Source organism: Rhincodon typus, chromosome 21, assembly GCF_021869965.1.
Source record: "Rhincodon typus isolate 14 chromosome 21, sRhiTyp1.1, whole genome shotgun sequence".
Taxonomy (NCBI): domain Eukaryota; kingdom Metazoa; phylum Chordata; class Chondrichthyes; order Orectolobiformes; family Rhincodontidae; genus Rhincodon; species Rhincodon typus.
This window is the reverse complement of record NC_063352.1, coordinates 12,594,893-12,609,723: the sequence shown is the minus strand read 5'-3', so window position 1 is coordinate 12,609,723 and position 14,831 is coordinate 12,594,893.

The following is a 14,831-nucleotide window of genomic DNA, read 5'->3' as shown; positions in this document are numbered from 1 at the left end:
TGAACATCTGCTTGATGTGGAAAGTCTTCTTGGGGCCTGGGATGGGGATGAGGGAGGAGGTATGGGGGCAGGTGTAGCACTTCCTGCGGTTGCAGGGAAAAGTGCCGGGTGTGGTGGGGCTGGAGGGGAGTGTGGAGCGGACAAGGGAGTCACGGAGAGAGTGGTCCCTCTGGAAAGCAGATAAGGGTGGGGTCGGATTGCAGATGGCGGAAGTGTCGGAGGATTATGCGTTGGATCCGGAGGTTGGTGGGGTGGTACGTGAGGTCGAGGGGGATTCTTTTTTGGTTGTTATTGCGGGGACGGAGTGTGAGGGATGAGGTGCGGGAAATGTGGGAGACACGGTTGAGGGCATTCTCAACCACTGAGGGGGGGAAGTTGCAGTCCTTGAAAAACGAGGACAACTGAGATGTACGGGAGTGGAATGCCTCATCCTGGGAGCAGATGCGGCAGAGGCGAAGGAATTGGGAATAGGGGATGGCATTTTTGCAGGAAGTTGGGTGGGAGGAGGAGTATTCTAGGTAGCTGTGGGAGTCAGTGGGCTTGAAATGGATATCGGTTTCTAGGTGGTTGCCCGAGATGGAGACAGAGAGGTCCAGGAAGGGGAGAGAGGTGTTAGAGATGGTCCAGGTGAACTTAAGGTTGGGGTGGAAGGTGTTGGTGAAGTGGATGAACTGTTCGAGCTCCTCGTGGGAGCACGAGGCGGCGCCGATACAGTCATCAATGTAACGGAGGAAGAGGTGGGGTTTAGGGCCGGTGTAGGTACGGAGGAGGGATTGTTCCACGTAACCTATAAAGAGGCAGGCGTAGCTTGGGCCCATGCGGGTACCCATGGCCACCCCCTTTGTCTGTAGGAAGTGGGAGGAATTGAAAGAGAAGTTGTTGAGGGTGAGGACGAGTTCGGCTAAGCGGATGAGGGTATCAGTGGAGGGGGACTGGTCGGGCCTGCGGGACAGGAAGAAGCGGAGGGCCTTAAGGCCATCTGCATTGGGAATGCAGGTGTATAGGGACTGGACGTCCGTGGTAAAGATGAGGTGTTGAGGACCAGGGAATTGGAAGTTGTGGAGGAGGTGGAGGGCGTGGGTGGTGTCACGGATGTAGGTAGGGAGTTCCTGGACCAAGGGGGAGAAAATGGAGTCTAGATAGTTGGAGATAAGTTCGGTGGGGCAGGAGCAGGCGGAGACAATGGGTCGACCAGGGCATTCAGGTTTGTGGATTTTGGGAAGGAGCTGGAAGCGGGCGGTGCGGGGTTGGGGAACGATGAGGTTGGAGGCCGTGGGTGGGAGGTCACCTGAGGTGATGAGGTTGTGGATGGTTTGGGAGATGATGGTTTGGTGCTCGGCGGTGGGGTCATGATCAAGGGGGCGGTAGGAGGTGGTGTCAGAGAGTTGGTGTCTGGCCTCGGCGATGTAGAGGTCAGTGCGCCATACTACAACTGCGCCTCCCTTGTCCGCGGGTTTTATGGTGAGGTTGGGATTGGAGCGGAGGGAGCGGAGGGCTGCACGTTCTGCGGGGGAGAGGTTGGAGTGGGTGAGAGGGGTGGAGAGGTTGAGGTGATTGATGTCTCGACAGCAGTTGGAGATGAAGAGGTCGAGGGAGGGTAGGAGGCCTTGGGGTGGTGTCCAGGAGGAGGGGTTGTGTTGGAGGCAGGAGATGATTGTTGATTAAGGTAACAATGTAAAAAATTTGATTTGACCCAAGAGAAAAAAAAGCACGTTTATCACTTTACATTAGTGTTTTAAGAATACTCAGAGAGTCAGTCAGCAGCTTCTACCAGTGATTGATTGCACACACATATTGCAAACTACCACCCCACCAACCTCCGGATCCAACGCATCATCCTCCGACACTTCCACCATCTGCAATCCGACCCCACCACCAAAGACATCTTTCCCTCCCCACCCTTATCTGCTTTCCGGAGGGACAACTCTCTCCGTGACTCCCTTGTCCGCTCCACACTCCCCTCCAGCTCCACCACACCCGGCACTTTTCCCTGCAACCGCAGGAAGTGCTACACCTGCCCCCTTACCTCCTCCCTCACCCCCATCCCAGGCCCCAAGAAGACTTTCCACATCAAGCAGATGTTCACCTGCACATCTGCCAATGTGGTATACTGCATCCGCTGTACCCGGTGTGGCTTCCTCTACATCGGGGAAACCAAGCGGAGGCTCGGGGACCACTTTGCAGAACACCTACGCTCGGTTCGCAATAAACAACTGCACCTCCCAGTCGCGAACCATTTCAACTCCCCCTCCCATTCCTCAGACGACATGTCCATCCTGGGCCTCCTGCAGTGCAACAACGATGCCACCCGAAGGTTGCAGGAACAGTAACTCATATTCCGCTTGGGAACCCTGCAGCCCAATGGTATCAATGTGGATTTCACAAGTTTCAAAATCTCCCCTCCCCCTACCGCATCCCAAAACCAGTCCAGCTCGTCTCCGCCTCCCTAACCTGTTCTTCCTCCCACCTATCCCCTCCTCCCACCTCAAGCCGCACCCCCATCTCCTACCTACTAACCTCATCCTGCCCCCTTGACCTGTCCGTCCTCCCTGGACTGACCTATCCCCTTCCTAACTCCCCACCTACACTCACCTTTACTGGCTCCATCCCCGCCTCTTCGACCTGTTTGTTTCCTCTCCACCTATCCTCTCCTCTATCCCTCTTCTATCCGCCTCCCCCTCTCTCCCTATTTATTTCAGAACCCCCTTCCCCTCCCCCTTTTCTGATGAAGGGTCTAGGCCCGAAACGTCAGCCTCTCTGCTCCTATGATGCTGCTTGGCCTGCTGTGTTCATCCAGCCCTGCACCTTGTTGTCTCACATCACTATGCTTCTACTCTCTTTACTTCAAATGTCTTCTGCGAAGGAAACGGCACTTTACAGAGAGGTTGAGCAATGGGAGTAAAATACTTACCAACACATGTTTTTACCCATATGCCATTCAGTTTGCTGATATTATCAAATCCTTGAAATGATTCTCTGTAAATAGCTGTTTGCAAGTGGGTGCCATGTAATGTTGAGGAGCTGACTGACATTATCTATGAATGCTGTATCATTAGTATTCTTGAACCATCATTATTACCAAGCTGTCTTGATCGTCTTAATAACCATTGATTATTTATTTGCAGGTTGATTACCTACTATCAGTTGCAGCGTGTCTGTTTCCGACTCAGAACGTCATAAAGTTAAGACACAAAAACAGAAATTGCTGGAAAAGCTCAGAAGGTCTGGCAGCATCTGTAGAGAGAAATCAGAGTTAACATTTCGTGTCCAGTGACCCTTCCTTAGAACGGGTCACAGGATCCGAAACATTAACTCTGCTTTCTCTCCACAGATGCTGCCAGATCTTCTGAGCTTTTCCAGCAATTTCTGTTTATGTTTTGGATTTTCAGCATCCACAGTTCTTTCAGTTTTTGTTACAGAGTTAAGTCCTACTCTGGAGACTTGAGCACTATGTTCTGATACACTAGTGCTGTACTAAGACAGTGCTGAACTACCAGAGGTGCTATCTTTCAGATGCAAGAGCCTGTTTTGCACAGAAACAGCTACTGCATAATATGACATTGTTTGTACTTTCTAATGCTTTACTGGCTACAGACTGCTTTGGGACACCTTGACAGGTGCTTTGCAAATACAAGTATTTTCTTGGCGTGTTCTGGGATTTCAAAGATTATCTTCTGGCCTGGATCACAAACAAGGCTAAGAAGTGAGGAGAGATTCAGAAAGCTGTTTTGTGACACAGCGACTGGTACAGTTTTGGAGGAACTTCACTGCGCTAGATGTTTCTCAGATGTGATATATTCTGCAGTCTGCGGCCTACAAAGACAACTAATTGTGCATGCTCTTCCTTTCAGATGGCAATGGTGAAGGAATTACAAGCAAGGCAGATGCATGAGCTGAAGGAAATGGATGGGGCTCTGCTGAACACAGAGGGTGTAAAGGAGATGCAAGCGAAAGGATATGGTTAAACAATCTGGAGGGCACTTAGCTCAGGATCTAAGCAGGATTATGGCAGCACTTGAAAAAGGTACAATCACTTTTTGTCTCTCTCTCTCTTTTCTTCACTATTGTTCAAAAAGCATTAATGTGCAAATACCAAATGTTGGGACTATTCCAGATCCAAATACTTGCCCTGGGGTCAAAGCCAACTTGCTTTGTATCCATATGCATGAGTCCCAGTGGGGCCTCCAAAACATACACAAATAATTACTTCAAATATAACAATGCAAATGAAAGGAAAATGTCTTTCCATTTTATCATGTGGAGCACTGACAAAAAAGGAAAATGTTACAGGGTTCACAAGTAGTTTACACAGAATGGAAACATTATCGAAAGGCAGCAATTCATGTTGACATTAATTAAGATTGCTTAAAAATTGTGCTCATTTTGACATATATCTGTATATATAAAACTGATGAAGACAGAATGGCCTACTTTCCCTTACAGTCAGGATGACTCACATATCACAATGCATACATTCCCCACCGACCCAAAGCCATGTCATCTCCTGCTTGAGGTGAAAACCATCCAGGACCATTAGGAGGCAAAACGTTGGAAAATCCATCTTCAACGTCCTTATGGAAACGAGCCCAGAAAACCACTCTCATCCTGATTAATGTGACAAGGTTCCAAGAAGGACCAGGAGGCCGATGATTTAAAACAACAGGAGCTTTAATATGGAGTTGTTCACTCTACAGGCAGCAAGGTGAGAGAGAGAGAGCTATTTGTCCACCCAAAACAACCAATAACGTCGTCATTAGGTCATGTAATTGCACTCTTAAAATGACAGTCCACCATACTTACATAAGTACACAACTCTTCCTACCTCCTGTACAAAGCAATTCCCATTCTAGCCAGAAAGAGTGCTCACATAAATTAATTCACCAGACCAAGCACAGACCCACTAATGTTGGAGACACCCATGTTCTGTCATTACATAACTAGTCAGACTGACTCTGAACCCATTCTCTTCAAACAATTGATCTACATCTCAGCCACATAGGCTCCAACCCCTAAGATCTGTGTTCACCAATTTGACAGAATGACTATTTCCCCTGATATTAATATTGTTGGTGTAGTTTACACCAGTATGAGATGATTATTTCCTTCCTCATGATGTTCATAACCAGCTCTTGCTTGTCAATCGCCCTTTTGTACAGGTTGAACAAGTGGATTAAAACTGTCTTGGGTCTGAATGTCCACATTCCTAAGTTTCAATATGAATCTCACTTGTCCAAAGATTTTGGGTGCAATGCTAATTTTACTTCGTTATCTTACTTATCCCCGTGATCACTGGGTTATTGAGCATTCAAATTCACTCATAAGTCTTTAATTGCAGGCGAGCCTCAATGCTGCTTCTCCAGTGTTTCTCACAAGTCAGTACATGAGTCAGAATTTCATATTTTCTGTGGAATGAGTGAGATAGCACCCCACAGAGTTTCCAGAAAGGTGTATATTCTACACCTCAACAGTGAAAACTTTTATAATATGATTTTCATCCTGTTTTTAAATTATGTTACACTAAAGAAGTGCATTTGCAGGCAGCGTGGTCACTCAGTGGTTAGCACTGCTGCCTCACAGTGCCAGGGACACGGGTTCAATTCCAGCCTGGGGCAACTGTCTGTGTGGAGTTTTTACATTCTCCCCCTGTCTGTGTGGGTTTCTTTCAGGTGCTCCAGTTTCCTCCCACAATCCAAAGATGTGCAGGTTAGGTGGAATAGCCATGCTAAATTGTGCATAATGTTCAGGGATATGTAGGTTAGTTGGATTAGCCATGGGAAATTCAGGGTTACAGGGATAGGGTAGGGGGGTGAGACTGGGTTGGATACTCTTCAGAGAGCTGGTATGGACTTCTTGGGCCAAATGGTTTGTTTCCACACTGTAGGGATCCATGATCTTCTGTGAAAGAAGGAGTTACAAAAGGTTGGTGCAATTGTGCCAGCAGATTGCTGGAATTTCACTATAGCCAAACAGGCTTGATTCCATTCAAGCCTTCTAAGGAGATCCAGCGCTTGTCCCCTGTCGGATTGTGACATAGAGCAGGCACTAGAGGATCATGGGCACAAGTGGAGCAATACCAACTCTCATCCTCACTGTTGTTGAAATTCTTCATTTACCAGGACCTGACCTTGCTGGAGAACAATTCAATTACTTTCAGCTCTGCAACTTGTTTTCAGAATAGTGGATGCAAGTGAGAGCCAGTTAGATCACCCACTTCCATCTCTTCTGCATTGCTAGCATTCCCACCTTACCTCCCCAGCCCTGAAGTCCCTGCTGTAGTGGCTCCCAGCTTGAAATGATTTCAATGCGCTCCTGGTTGTTCTCAATATCCCATTAACTCCAATCTATTTCCCACAATGGTTTGGGGATGGCTCCCTTTAACCTTCACCTTGTTGCAATCTCTCTCCAGCCTCAGGAATCTCCTTGAAGCTTAACCCTCTGGTTATTTCCGCTAGTTCTTCTTCCTTGTCCTCATAGATTTGAACTTCCTCCACCACAGTGTAAAACATCCTGGGAAGCTTGGTGATCTTATTTTTGAAATATGAGAAAATAATTTAGAGAAAAAAATCTGAGGCAGTAGGTAGAATGGAATGTTTAAGTGTACCAAGTTTGATGAATGGTTCTTTGGAAATAATCGAGAGCCTGAGTAGGCAGAACCTGTCAATTGAGTGATGAGCTGTTTGGTCCCTGTCCATGTGAGTTCTTCGTAAAGAATTAGGGTCTTTAAAACATGTTGGAGTAGCAGCAAACACAACAAAGCAGACCTCCACATCTTCAAAGGGCAGTCTTTTATTATCAAACTTCCTTTCATTCTCTAAGTTCAATATTTACTTCATTTCTCATTTAATTGGGAACAGCATAGAAATCGTTTTGTCGGGAGGAGTGGGGGCAGGGTGCTGTAAAGGGAGGCGAAATCAGGATGTAGATCCGTAACAGTGTCATGGGAATAAAAGGTTATTTTAAAGTAATGTTATTTTCTTGAGAACTGCTGTGTTCAAATGCTACCTGGCTAAAGTGGGGGTCTGCTTATAAAGAAGCCCTGGAATCATAAAGTACACTGTTCAGGAAGTATGAACTGGCAGCTGTCAGAACCTGCTACTACTTTGAATGAGCAAGTGGCAGGAGTAAGGATTGCATTTAGCAGGTGTGGAAAGGTTCTCCATGATTGTATCAGAAGGCTAAACCTTAGCAACTGACAGATACTTTGGTGGGCAAAGTGTTTGAAGAATGTGGTCATAACTGATATATGTAACACAGGGCAACCAATTGACTACATTGGTAATGTTCTCACCTCTTGGTCGGGAGCTTGGGGCTTTCCGTCCCACAGCAGGGTTTCAATGTATAATATGGGCTGACACTCTAATTCACCTCTGAAGGAATGCAAACCTTTTGAATGAAAGAATAATGCACCACAGGCTAAAACCATTTGGCCCATCATATCCGTTTCTCCTCTTTGAAGGAGTTATCCAATTAATCGTACTCCCTGTTTTTTCCTTAAACCCACATTTTTTTTCAGGAGGGATTTAATGTTTTGTTTTTATTCATCCCTAAGAGGTAGATGTTGCTGGCTAGGCTGCATTCATCTCTAATTGACCTGGAGAAAGTGGTAATTGCTGCATTCAATGTGGCAATCAGGGAGGGAGGGAGTTTCAATGTTTTGACTCAGCAAAATTGTGGAATGGTGATATATTTCCAAGTCAGGATGGTGCGGGTGAAGGAGACACTGCAGGAGGTGCTGCACCCATGCCTCTTCTCAAGAGCAGGATTGTTGGTTTTGGAAGGTACTTTAGAAGGAGCCTCAGCAAGTTGGTGCAGTGCATCCCTGTAGATAGTACACGCAGCTTCTACTGCGTGTCAGTGATGAAGGGGATGAATATTCAAGAGGGTGAATAAGATGCTGCTCAAACAGGTTGTCTCGTCTTGGATTATGTCGAGCTTCCTTGCTCTCACCCAGGCAAGTGGACTGTTTTCAATCTCACTCCTGACTTGTACCCTGTGAGTGTCAGACAAGCTTTCTGAAATGAGGAGATGAGTTTCATGTTGGAGTATTCTCCCCTCTTCCAATCTGCTCTTGCAGTCACAGCGCTTATATGGCCCTGGTCCTGTACATTTTCGACTCTGTGATATACTGCAGAATTTCATGATGTCGATAGCTGTTTCAAATACTGAGGTATATACAACTAGCAGGAGTGTTGGTATGCAAAGGATACAGATGTAAGATAATTGGCAAAAGAACGAGAGGGGAAATGAGGAGCGCTTATTTAACTTCTTGAGTTGTTGTGATCTGGAACACATTGGCTAAACAATATTGGAAGAAGATTCAGTAGTAACTTTCAAGAAGGGAATCGAATATATAAATGAAAAGGAATAAAATTGCAGGTCTTTGGAAAGAGAGATGAGAAGTGGGTCTTGCTGGATAGCTGGTTTATAGACCAGTCATCTATAGAGCAATTATTTATCTCTATGATTCTATTTATAAATCCATTATCCTTTAGAAAGATAAAGTTGAATCAGCTGTTACAACCAAATCCGGTCAAAGTTAGCCAAGTTATTACTGTTTGAGACAAAATACCCCAAAATTATCAAACTCTAAGGCGAGGGGGGATGAAATGGCTCTTTCTTTATACTTGCCCCCTTGGCTGGTTGCAACAAGATCAATTTGCAAAGGACACCCTCCCTTCTGTATACCTTTCTCCCCGATCAAATGAATTTAAGGTTTCAAAAGGAGCCAATTTAACCAGGCTTTCTTGAGTTAACAAAATAACGGGTATTAGTCATTGAACATGGTATGAAGTATTAAAACATACATACTTACAGGTTGGAATTGAGAAGTGAATCCTAACTAAAGATAAAAGTTAAAAGATACACAGTGCAGTCTTTGGCTTGCTTGTGATGAGTAGATTATTGAACATTGATAGTTGAGCAGTCAATTTCAAGCTTCTTTTGTCTTGTTTCCATTTGACTGCCTTGCTGGATTGGTGGCTACCAGCAGTCTGAACAGGAGAATACTTAGCCTGCAATGCTGGGGTGACCAGCTGTTGGTTCTTTGACTGTGACCTTCTCAACTGTGCTAGCATTCAAATTCAAACTAGTACACATGGGTTCCACAACTCACTAGTAAACCTTATTCCACTAGCATACAGAGATCACTGGCTTTTAACCCCGATTCTCTGTATTCTTTGAACAGAAGATACAAAACATCACTTTTTATAATTCATTCGTAGGATGCGGTCATCATTGTCTGGGCCAGTAATTATTGCCCATCCCTAGTTGCCTGTAGAGCAGTTATGACAGAATGACATTGCTGTTGGTCTAGAATCACATTTAGGCCAGACCAGGTAGGGATGGCAGATTTCCTTCCTTAAAGTTCCCTGGGAAACCAGATGGATTTTACAACAATTGATAGTGGTTATATGGTGGCCATTAGGCTAGCCTTATTTTGTCCAAAGTGCTGTCTTTTCTCCCGTCACCTTCATAGAGTGAGGTAGTCCCCAGGAGATTACAGTTTAGCTCGTAGTCCACTTTCTCCAATTTAAACTCATCCCTTAGAAGCTTCCCTGACACCTCATTTGATGTGATATTTCAAGGTCTCACTCTCCCCCTCTCTCTCTTGACATTCAATGAATTTACATCCGCAAGAAACATACATTGTAATTAAAGTTTTGAAATATCCATGAATGATCCAGGATTACAATCTGTCATCATGACAATACTTCTACTGGAGTAACGATCTCCAACAATTTCAATTGTCACACTAAAAAGAAAGTTTTTCATAATACCTCCCACATGCTCTAAGTGCTTAACTGCCAGTGAATTACCATTGAGCTGTAGTTATTGTTGTTTTGTAGGCATTCGAGCCAATGATTTGGTAAGGTTTGTGTTAGGGAACCAGTAATTAACCAAGATATAACCAGTCTATGAATGACTATAATGAAGTATTGTTGGCCTATGTGTGACATTTCCATTCGAGTATTTTGAAAGTTTAGCTAGAAATACATTCTTAATTTTGATTACTCACCCACAATCTCTTCTTCTGAACACTGGCAATCAGTCACATACCTGCATGGGGTGGAAGCAAAGAGAGCCAAAGACTGGGGACCACACAAACATGTGGTATGCCCTGGTTTAAACTGTACTTGCTTCTACATGACAGTACACCCAACTATGTTAAATTAGTGCTCACAGGAATGCTACACAAGCTGACGAATAATTTGCCTGCTGTTAGCCATATGTTCAAGGTTTTGTGTTGTCAGCTGATCAGTATCCAACAGGGAGAAATGGTGGATCTTGTTTTATTGCGACTACCTTGCAACTACCCTTCAGAGTGGGGTCTCCACTCAAGTGAACCAAATTGGGCACAGCAAGATCCCGCAGATAAATAAGCATGTAATCTGCTTTATGGATGAGGGATTCATGTTGATCTGAGCACCAAAAGAGTTTGGCAGCTCTACAGATGGTGCACGGAATCTCCTCAGAGGGCAATAAAGCCCTCACAGTTTATTGTGGTGACAGAAATCAGTAGGTGGTGTTGGTCAGAAGATGAACATTACCCTGACACAAGCCACAAGCTTCTTTTCCTTTGGGACTGCAGTAAAATAACAGGAAAAGCACTGGATGCCTGCAAACCAGGCCAATCTCTTTCACAGCAACATTCCAACTGCCCTACACAACACATGGGAGAAGACAGAGACATTGCAAACATTTTTTTGGAAGAACTTCTTTTTGCCCAAGATGAAGCAATTTGATGAGGTTACATTTGAATTATAGCTTGCAAATTGTTGTCCTTTCTTGATTATTTTCAGCATTGTGAAATAGTTGGAAAGAGAATTAAAAGCTTTCAAGTTTGACTTCTACTTTAATAGCGTTAGCGGTTTCCAACGGGTGACACATTTAAAACTGACAATGATATATTATGTGTTATGAAATGTTTGTTTAAATCCTTTATCCAAGAACTTTGATCTTCAATCTTCATTTATTGGAAGGCATATGTCAGATATGAAGTGGGTTTTGTTCCACAAACATGGATTCTTCACTGTCATGTGAAAAAAGATAACCCTTTATTTTTCATCGCCTCAAAGCCCTCACATGTCCTAGGGTGTAATATTGACTGGTATTCAGCCGTTTAATTATTTCACCACAGCTACCATTACCTCTTCCAATCTACACAACACTCCCTCACAGCACCTACGAAACAACTGCACAAAGGCTGGTATCCCATCACCAAGTCAACCTTTATTTACTTGTGCACAGTACACTGGCTGTGGCCAGGCAGCTCAGAGTCAGTCCTCCTGAACTGAGGAGATTCGAAATGCCCTGCTTATATTGGTCAGCCAGGGTTTTCCTGATTGGCCCAGTCTAATTACCCCAATCAAGGGTCTTGTAGTCAACAAGATCCACCTGGTTCCAGTCACTGCAACCTCCAGTTGGGACCAACCACTACCCCCTCCCTTGTAATGTGACCAACCAGACACTGAGGCCCACTTGGCCATTCCAGCTGTTGAGTGGAACATACCCCTGCTTGATCCTGCCATTTACTTGATCCTCACACAAGCACTTCAATTTTGCTTCAGAGATAGTAGGAGATAGTAGTAGATAGACCCATTTCTGAAGAAGGGTCTAGACCCGAAACGTCAGCCTTCCTGCTCCTCTGATGCTGCTTGGCCTGCTGTGTTCATCCAGCTCTACACCTTGTTATCTCACTTCAATTTTGTGTTTGGCTTTTCTTTTTAAAGCACTTACAAGGCCCCTTGATTTGAACAGTATCACGAAAGCACCTCAGGAGGAAATAACTAGCAAAGATGGCACCTCCTTTGGTCCTAGCCCTATAATTCCAACTGAGCTATTTTAAGACATCTGCAGGTCCAAAGTTTGCTAGAAGTTGAATTCTCAACTCAAAAGAAGCCATTACATTAGAGACTGCAGCACCAATTAAACTTTATAGGTATGGGTACAGTGGGTCATTGAGATTTTATGACCATCATAAAGTGTTGGTATTTACAACCTTTAACTTTCAGTGTGTCAAAAAGAATGGAGGCTGGACTGCCAGAGACTGGACTCAGAGAAAGAATGTATTAAACTGAGAGAGAAAGGAACTGCAGGATTTACTCAGTGGGCCTCCTGTTCTCGGAATGCTGGTACACCCGTAGGTTTTAACTTGAGTAAATTTTCAGGCATTTGATCTACGTAAACAGTGCCTTGCTTTATTTATATCAATATAACGGAACGGAATCCTCAAAGTGTTGAGTTTATCATTTGTTTTATAAATCCAAGGAAAGGCCAAGCCCGAAACCCCCTGCTGCATGTGAGCTTTAGAAGGAAGGATGGAATGAATGAATGATGAGGAGTGAGCTACTTTCATCGTATTGAGCTAGGGAAGGTGAAATCTCAATGGTGCGTCAGCTCTTTTTCTGGGCAGAGCCATCGAAAAATGGTCAGAAATTATTCTTAAATCTCTGTGGATATTTTAGGTATAAAAATAAATGGGTAGATTTCCTGATGATTCACTGTGTCCATGCACATGGATAACCCCAACTGAGTTAAACCAATCTGAGAATATTTATTTTAGGGTCATTGCACAGGACTGAAGGAATTCTGCACTGGATCTCAATACTATGGTCCCAGCAAGAATATACTCCAAATCATTCGCAGAGATTTGACTCCATCATTCAATGTATTAATGCTCAGATATCAGGAATGGCCACTTGGATGAGGTATCAAAGGATAGCTAGCACTATAGCTACAGTTCCAAAGAACTTTACTTCAGCATCTCTCATTATGGAAAGGTGGAGGCCTTTCGGCCCTTCATGCCTATTACACTTAACATTCATGAGCTCCCAAAGGACACTGGATAAATGAAGTACGGCAGAAGAGATTGGAGAAATATTGGGCCAACTAGCTTTTGCAAGCCAACAACATTGCTAGTCAGGCTGGAAGATTTCTAGCTCTTCTTCCAGAATAGCAACAGAGGCCTCCAAAGCATGTGGCATATCCCTCAGAAAGTTTCCAGGCTTATAGCTGTTGAAATAAACCTCAACCCATTTCCCACTGTGTAGCCTTGTAAGAAAAGGAACTAGATAGTTGATCCTGTAGCTCACTAAACGTGTGTATTTTATGGCCTATAGACATAGAGAGGCCAACAGACATGGTGGAGCATATTGCAGCCTATAGGCATAGTGTGGCCTATAGACTTAATGAGGCCTATGATTTTAGGACTTATAAAATATGAACATGGCTGAAATTCAAATTTCAGTAAGTTTGAGGTGACTCTTGAAATCTACAGATAATTGATATTGCCATATCTTCAGGATCTAACAGCTTACAGACTGACAGAGAGAGATAGTAGGAACTGCTGATGGTGGAGAATTTGTGATAACAAGGTGTAGAGCTGGATGAACACAGCAGGCCAGGCAGCATCAGAGTAGCGGGATAGCTGACGTTCTGAGTCTGGACCCTTCTTCAGAAATGGGGGAGGGGAAGGGGCTTCTGAAATAAATAGGGAGAGAGGGGGAGGCGGATGGAAGATGGATAAAGGAACAGATAGGTGGAGAGGAGACAGACAGGTCAAAGAGGCAGGAGTGGAGCCAGTAAAGGTGAGTGTAGGTGGGGAGTTAGGGAGGGGATAGGTCAGTCCAGGGAGGACGGACAGGTCAAGGGGAGCGGAGATGAGGTTGGTAGGTAGGAAGTAGGGGTGGGGCTTGAGGTGGGAGGAGTGAATAGGTGGGGGAAAGGACGGACAGGTTAGGGAGGCGGGGACAAGCTGGGCTGGTTTTGGGATGCGGTATGGGGAGGGGAGATTTTGAAGCTTGTGAAGTCCACATTGATACCATTGTGCTGCAGGGTTCCCAAGCAAAATATGAGGTGCTGTTCCTGCAACCTTCAGGTGGCATCGTTGTGGCACTGGAAGAGGCCCAGGATGGACATGTCGTCCAAGGAGTGGGAGGGGGAGTTGAAATGGTTCGCGACTGGGAGGTGTAGTCGTTTGTCGTGAACCGAGCGTAGGTGTTCCACAAAGCGGTCTCCAAGCCTCTGCTTTGTTTCCCCGATGTAGAGGAGGCCACATCGGGGACTGACAGAGATATGTCTTACGTCCTCATAAAAGAGAGCCAGGGCTTTTATTCAGAGCATGTAGTATACAAATTATTTCGGAATTAAGCAGCAGTTAGGTTTAATGGCCATTTAAGTTTCAACTGTTCAATGTTAGTGTTAATGCATGTGAGCATCCTGTAAGCATTCTAGAAACTTCTGAAATCAAACTCAGTGAGGAAATAAGATATAGCTACCACCAAAATTACAATTCCACATGCGTATCAAATGTAAATGGAAAACTCTTAATATAGTCAAAGTAATACATTGCATGTCTTGGGAATGATTGAGTTTGACAAATAAAATGATCTGCAGCATGTAAGACCAATCTGGAACTGGACCTGTAGCCTAATATCACAGTGCCTGTTTCTCCAGTAATAAATCAGCACTCAAGTCCATTATAGAATGGTGTGTGTACATGCCTGCAAAGCTCCCCATACTAAACTGGCAAGTGTGCCTGTTGCCATGGAGACCCTGTTACCGTGTTCAAGTTCCCACACTGACTAACTGACCACAGGATGCTCCACATAGGCTGCAGTGAGTTAGCACAGGCTCTAAGAAGCCAACCTAGGGATAATTGCAAGGGCGCAGAGCAAAGAATCGAGCAAGTCAATATTTTAATTCCATTTCTCCTGGCTCCACACTGAAACTGGAGGTTGCTGCTCAAAGTTGTTTCCATAACCCCCACCCACTCCTACTTCTCCCCCTTCCCACCACCCCTAGGCAGAATGGCAGGATCCCAATTGGCCCAT